Source organism: Trachypithecus francoisi, unplaced genomic scaffold (genome assembly GCF_009764315.1).
Source record: "Trachypithecus francoisi isolate TF-2019V2 unplaced genomic scaffold, Tfra_2.0 Lachesis_group0, whole genome shotgun sequence".
Classification (NCBI taxonomy): domain Eukaryota; kingdom Metazoa; phylum Chordata; class Mammalia; order Primates; family Cercopithecidae; genus Trachypithecus; species Trachypithecus francoisi.
The window spans coordinates 17,141,393-17,148,815 of NW_022681453.1; the positions used below are offsets into that span (position 1 = coordinate 17,141,393).

A 7,423-nucleotide genomic window follows, 5' to 3' on the forward strand; every position below is an offset into this window, starting at 1 on the left:
AGGCCACCTTTGAGTAGCACCTTACCTAGAAGACACTCAATTCAGGCCTGGCGCGGTGGCTCACGCCTGTAATCCCAGCACTATGGGAGGCCGAGGCAGGCAGATCACGAGGTCAAGAGATCGAGACCTTCCTGGCTAACGCGGTGAAACCCCGTCTCTACTAAAAATACAAAAAATTAGCCGGGCGTGGTGGCAGGCGCCTGTTAGTCCCAACTACTCGGGAGGCTGAGGCAGGAGAATGGTCTGAACCTGGGAGGCAGAGCTTGCAGTGAGCCGAGATCGCGCCACTGCCCTCCAGCCTGGGCGACACAGTGAGACTCGTTCTCAAAAAAAAAAAAAAAAAAGAGCTATCATTGCTTTGTTTATAGTTCAACATGCCCACAATATTTGTTCTACTATTGACTTAAATCTTCTGTTAGGGTTTGAAAAGTTTCCTTGGATAGATAGGGCATCGTTGCCTGTCCTTGGGCCCTCTCCAGTGCCCCCTTCCTCTCTACACTTTCAGCCAGAACTCCATTCCTTCTGGGTGCTTTGGTGTTTCTGAGATCACCACATATGTCTTCTATTCTGTTTGTGCCTTCCCTGCCTAGAATGTCCAGACTCTGTCTCCACCTTTGCTTACAGGGAGGGAATTCACCTTTAAAGACCCCAGTCCGGCCAGGCACAGTGGCTCACGTCCATAATCCCAGCACTTTGGGAGGCCAAGGCGGGCGGATCACTTGAGGTCAGGAGTTCGAGACCAGCCTGGCAAACATGGTGAAACCCCGTCTCTACTCAAAATATAAAAATTAGCCGGGCATGGTGGCATGTGTCTGTAATCCCAGCGACACGAGAATCACTTCAACCTGGAAGGTGGAGGTTGCAGTGACCCGAGATCGCACCACTGCATTACAGCCTGGGCGGCAGAGTGAGACTGTGTCTCAGAAAAAATAAAGAAAAGAAAAAGAAAAATATTTGATGAAGAACATTTGGCCCAGAAAAAGTATAAAATCATTTAGCCATGAATGGTGACAAAGACAAAAATTACAAGGGATTATCATACAAAAATGAAAGCCTAGGTGATTTCTGGGATGCTGGGAGTGCGGCAATACAAACACAAATGTTGAGAAGGAAAAAGTACAAGCACAGAAAATCAAACTTGCTGTTTTTTCCTTGAAAAATGAAGGAGAAACTTTGCAAAATTATCTTTCCTTTCCACTTTGCTATAATCCAGCGTCTTTACAGGTACATGGTTTGTCAGCTTAAGAAAGGAAATCACGCTTAGCTCTCCCAGATGTGTCATTTTCCAGGCTAGGTTTAGTCTCAGAAATAACTTATAGGAGTTTGGAGTAAAGGTTTATTTATCCAAAAGTCAGTTATATCTAATTAAGACACCAGTAACAATATAGAAGTAACAGTATTTCTTTTACAATTTTTTTTTTTTTTTTGAGGCGGAGTCTCGCTCTGTCGCCCGGACTGGAGTGCAGTGGCTGGATCTCAGGTCACTGCAAGCTCCACCTCCCGGGTTTACGCCATTCTCCTGCCTCAGCCTCCTGAGTAGCTGGGACTATAGGCGTCCGCCACCTCGCCCGGCTAGTTTTTGTATTTTTAGTAGAGACAGGGTTTCACCATGTTAGCCAGGATGGTCTCGATCTCCTGACCTCGTGATCCGCCCGTCTCGGCCTCCCAAAGTGCTGGGATTACAGGCTTGAGCCAGCGCCTTCTTTTACAATTTTTAAATTTTTGTTTTTTTGGAGACAGGGTCTCACTGTCACCCCGGCTGCTGGAGTGCGATGGTGTTATCACGGCTTTACCACAAACCCGACCTCCCAGGCTCAGGTAATCCTCCCACTTCAGTCTCCCAAGTAGCTGGGATTACAGGCACACACACCACGCCCAGCTAATTTTTGTGGGTTTGTAAAGACAGGGTTTCATCATGTTGCCCAGGCTGGTCTTAACCTCCTGGGCTCAAGTGATGCCCCCACTTTCTAAAAATTTAATTATCTTGGCCGGGCGCAGTGGCTCACGCCTATAGTCCTAGCACTTTGGGAGGCTCAGATGGGCGGATTGCTTGAGGTCAGAAGTTCAAAACCAGCCTGACCAACATGGTGAAACCATTCTCTACTAAGAATACAAAAATTAGCCTAGCATGGTGGCAGGCACCTGTAATCTCAGCTACTCGGGAGGCTGAGGCAGGAGAATTGTTTGAACCTGGGAGGAGGAGGTTACAGTGAACCAAGATCGCGCCACTGCACTCCAGTCTGGGTGACAGCAAGACTCTTGTCTCCAGGGAAAAAAATTTAATTATCTTTTATGCAGAGACAGGGTCTTGCTCTGGCTGGTCTCAAACTCCTAGCCTCAAGTGATTTTCCTGTGTTGGCTCTAAGTGTTGGGACTACAGGCGTGAGCCACTGCGCCTGGCCCATTGCCCTTTTATTTTTTTTATTTTTTTAGACAGAGTCTTACTCTGTCACCCAGGCTAGAGTGCAGCGGTGCGATCTTGACTCACTGCAATCTCCACCTCCCAGGTTCAAGCAATTCTCCTGCCTCCATCTCCCAAGTAGCAGGGATTACAGGCGTTTGCCACCATGCCCGGCTAATTTTTGTATTTTTGGTAGAGATGGGGTTTTATCATGTTGACCAGGCTGGTCTCGAACTCCTGACCTCAGGTGATCCACTTGCCTTGGCCTCCCAAAATGCTAGGATTACAGGAGTGAACCACCGCACCCAGCTCCCACTGCCCATTTTTAAACTCAGATTTTTTTTACTTTCTTGATGGTGTTCGTTTTTTTTGAGACGGAGTCTCACTTTGTTGCCCAGACTGGAGTGCAGTGGATCTCAGCTCACTGCAAGCTCCGCCTCCCAGGTTCACGCCATTCTCCTCCCTCAGCCTCCCGAGTAGCTGGGACTACAGGCGCCCGCCACCTCGCCCGGCTAGTTTTTTGTATTTTTTAGTAGAGATGGGGTTTCACAGTGTTAGCCAGGATGGTCTCGATCTCCTGACCTCGTGATCCGCCCGTCTCAGCCTCCCAAAGTGCTGGGATTACAGGCTTGAGCCACTGCGCCCGGCCCATAGTCTGCATTTCTAAACATTCCACTGTCTTACCCTCCTTCCTTCCTCGCGTCAAGATAAGTGATTCCACAGCTTTAGTGTATTATTCTGCTTTGCCTACTCAGGCAAACCTTGGTGACACTGTGAAAGACTTGATTAATTAATATGTAACTCAGAGCAATTAACTAGTTTGAATATTTTTCCTTAACTTCACAAACTCGGTCTCTGATGTATTTCATTAATTCTTACGTTAATAAATTTTTCACCTATTTTTGTCTATATCCAGTGTGACCATATGGGTTTTTAAAAACTGTTATATGACCAGGTGTGGCAGCTCACGCCTATAATCCCAGCACTTTGGGAGGCTGAGGCAAGTGGATCACCCGAGGTCAGGAATTCGAGACCAGTCTGGTCAACATGGCGAAACCAAGTCTCTATTAAAAATACAAAAAAAAATTAGCCAGGTGTGGTGGCGGGTGCTTGTAATCCCAGCTACTCACTCAGGAGGATGAGGCAGGATAATTGCTTCAACCTGGGAGGCAGAGGTTGCAGTGAGCTGAGATCATGCCATTGCACTCCAGCCTAGACAACAAGAGAGAAACTCTGTCTCAAAAAAAACAGGCTGGGCGTGGTGGCTCATACCTGTAATCCCAGCACGTTGGGAGGCTGAAGCGGGCAGATTATGAGGTTAGGAGATTGAGACCATCCTGGCTAACACGGTGAAACCCCGTCTCTACTAAAAATATAAAAAATTAGCCAGACGTGGTGGCATGCACCTGTAGTCCCAGCTACTCGGGAGGCTGAGGCAGGAGAATCGCTTAAGCCTGAGAGGTGAAGTTTGCAGTGAGCTGAGATGGTGTCATTGCACTCTAGCCTAGGTAACAGGGTGAGACTCCATCTCAAAAAAAAAAAAAAAAAGGGTCGGGGGCAGAGGCTCACGCCTGTAATCCCAGCACTTTGGGAGGCTGAGGCAGGCGGATCATGAGGTCAGGAGACAGAGACAGTCTTGGCTAACACGATGAAACCCCATCTCTACTAAAAATAGAAATAAAATTAGCAGGGCGTGGTGGCGGGCACTTGTCGTCCCAGCTACTCGGGAGGCTTAGGAGAATGGCGTGAACCTGGGAGCAGAGGTTGCAGTGAGCCGAGATCGCGCCACTGCACTCCAGCCTGGGGGACAGAGCGAGACTCTGTCTCAAAAGAAAGAAAAAAAAACTCTATTTGTTTTTCTACCCTTTTATGTTTTTCCATAATTTCTTTTAGATGTATATTTTTTCTGTACACACCAGAGGAGGAAATAATAACAATGTCATATATGTTTGAGTCACTCTGAAGTCATTAACTCTTGGTTCTAGCATGTCTTACAACTGTTTACTCTTACTGTTTTATGTCTGTTGACTCATTACAGATGCTGTCAAGGAAGGGTATGGCTTTCTTTCTCTTTTTTTTTTTTTCCTGGAGACAAAGTCTCACTCTGTTGCCCAGGCTGGAGTGCAGTGCCATCATCACGACTCACTGCAGCTTCAAACTCCTGGGCTCAGGTGATCCTCCCACCTCAGCCTCCCGAGTAGCTGGGACTACAGGTGTGTGCCACTATTCCCGGCTAAATTTTTTGTAATTTTTTTGTGTTTGTGTGGAGACAGGGTTTTCCCATGTTGCCCAGGCTGGTCTCGAACTCCTGGGCTCAGCGATGAACTCCTGGGCTGAAATGATACACCCGCCTCTGCCTTCCAAAGTGGTGGGATTATAATAGGTGGAGCTACCACACCCAGCCAGCTGTGGCATTCTGAGCTTTAGGGAGCTCTGCTATAGAAAGAATGTAAGTGAAGGTCAGTCCTTTTCACATTTCACAAGTCAATGTGATTTCCTGGGGTAACTATAGCTCATCTGCACTGCTTCCTGCCTTGCTTATCTGGGTGCCGAGTGTGGGAGTGGTGTGTCCATCACATGTTCTTTAGATGCTATAGTGGCTACTAGTTATGCTTCAGTAGGTAAATTACAACCATGCATTAATGGGCAATTCTCTGCATTTCACATAGCACTCTTTGGTAATTTTCTCACGTTTGTGTGACCATGATGCTTACTCACATTTGTCTGGACAACTTCCTGAAGGCCTTCTGGAGCTGTTCAATGGGCCAGCCTACTAATGACTAATTTAACATCTTACATTTTGAAATCTGGAGCTGTTCAATGGCCAGCCTACTCATGACTAGTATCTCACACTTTGAAATCATTGTTCATTAGCTTTTAATTAACAAAATAATCCTATCTAAGGTACATATCTAACCATGTGGTATAGCCATACAGTGGAATACTACTCAGCAATAAGGAATGAAGTACAGTACTGTACTGAAACATGCTACAACATGGATGAACCCTGAAAATACTATGCTCAGTAAACCAGTCAAAAAGAACCACATATTTCATACCATATTTGTATGAAATATCCAGAATAGGTAAATCTACAGAGACAGAAAGTAGCTGCTGGGCATGGTGCCTCATGTCTGTAATCCCAGCACTTTTGGAGGCCGAGGCAGGTGGAACACCTAAGGTCAGGAGCTCAAGACCAACCTGGCCAACATGGTGAAACCCCATCTCGACAAAAATACAAAAAATAAATAAATCAGCCAGGCCTGGTGGCGTCCACCTGTAATCCCAGCTACTCGGGAGGCTGAGGCAAAAGAATCGTTTGACCCCAAGAGACAGAGGTTGCAGTGAGTGGAGATTGTGCCATTGCACTCCAGCCTGGGTGACAGAGCGAGTCTCCGAAAAAAAAAAAAAAGAGCGTAGTAGTTGCTTAAGGATGAGGGTAATGGGGACTCTCCAGGGAGAACCCAAGAAAAGTGTGTGAGCCTAGTTTGGGGTTCAGCAGCACTTGCTGAGAGGAAGCTGCTATGCTTCTCAGATGCCCTAGGCCCATCTTGGAAGGACTTACTCCAGAATAAGTTCTGAGTGACATATTTCCAGCCACATGTCCTTAATAGACTTCTTCCTCTGCTGAAAAGTCATGACACTTCTTACTTCTTACAGCAGTGAACAGCTTCAGGAGCTCTGTTCTGTCCAGAATTCCAACAGCTAACAACTTACAATAAATAAAAGTTACAGAAGCCGGACATGGTGGCTCACGCCTGTAATCCCAGCACTTTGGGAGGCTGAGGTGGGAGGAACACGAGGTCAGGAAATCAAGACCATCCTAACACGGTGAAACTCCATCTCTACCACACACACACACACACACACAAAATTAGCTGGGCCTGGTGGCGGGTGCCTGTAATCCCAGCTACTTGGGAGGCTAAGGCAGGAGAATGGCATTAACCTGGGAGGCGGAGCTTGCAGTGGGCCGAGATCACGCCACTGCACTCCAACCTGGGCAACAGAGTGAGACTCTGTCTCAAAAAATAAATAAATAAATAAATAAAGTTACAGAAAAAAACAGTAAGACTTGATTAGTAGGTCCAAGTCCACACACTGATTTAGAAGACAGAAGCAAATCAGTTTCACAAAAGGAGGCTTCCCCTCCTTCATTGGTGGGTCCCCGTCCATCTATAGTACCCGCAGACTGAAAGAAGCAAACAGCTTTGACAGTCCATATCAGGATTTTTTTTTTTTAGATGGAGTCTCACTCTGTCACCCAGGCTGGAGTGCAGTGGCACGATCTCAGCTCACTGCAGCCTCCACCTCCCAGGTTCAAGCGATTCTCGTGTCTCAGCCTCCCAAGTGGCTGGGACTACAGGCACCCAGCACCGTGCCCAGCTAATTTTTGTAGTTTTAGTAGAGACGGGGAACACCTTGGCCAGGCTGGTCTTAAACTTCTGACCTCGTGATCCACCTGCCTCAGCCTCCTAAAATGCTGGGATTACAGGCGTGAGCCACTGCACCCAGCCTTAATTTTTGTATTTTTATAGAGATGGGGTTTCACCATTGTTGGCCAGGCTGGTCTTGAACTCCTGATCGTAGGTAATCCGCCTGCCTTGGCCTCTCAAAGTGCTGGGATTACAGGTATGAGCCACCATGCCTGGCCCCATCTCAGGATTTAATTCACACCCTACTTGGGATGCTAGTCAGTTTGAACCAGTCAACATGTAAAAGGAAAATACAGATGTAACAAAAGTTGGACTGGAAAAACACGTGGCTTAATCCTCTGTCTAGGATTACAAGGAAAATTTACAAATTTTGATAGAGTGACACTAGAGAAACTGAAAAAATCTATTTCAGAAAAGGTAAAAGGAGTCATGGATAAAGATTAAGGGGCCAGGTGTGCTGGCTCTCGCCTATAATCCCAGCATTCTGGGAAGCCGTAAGGCAGGCAGATTACCTGAGGTCAAGATTTTGAGACCAGCCTGGCCAACACAGTGAAACCCCATCTCCACTAAAAATACAAAGATTAGGCCG

The 7,423-nt window shown here is 46.9% G+C and overlaps 1 protein-coding gene across 2 annotated transcripts in view; it reads right to left on the reverse strand.

Moving 5' to 3' along the window:
- The window catches only part of RHOA (ras homolog family member A), a 61,116-nt gene that overhangs the window by 24,896 nt on the left and 28,797 nt on the right, over positions 1-7,423 (reverse strand). The window lies entirely within an intron of this gene.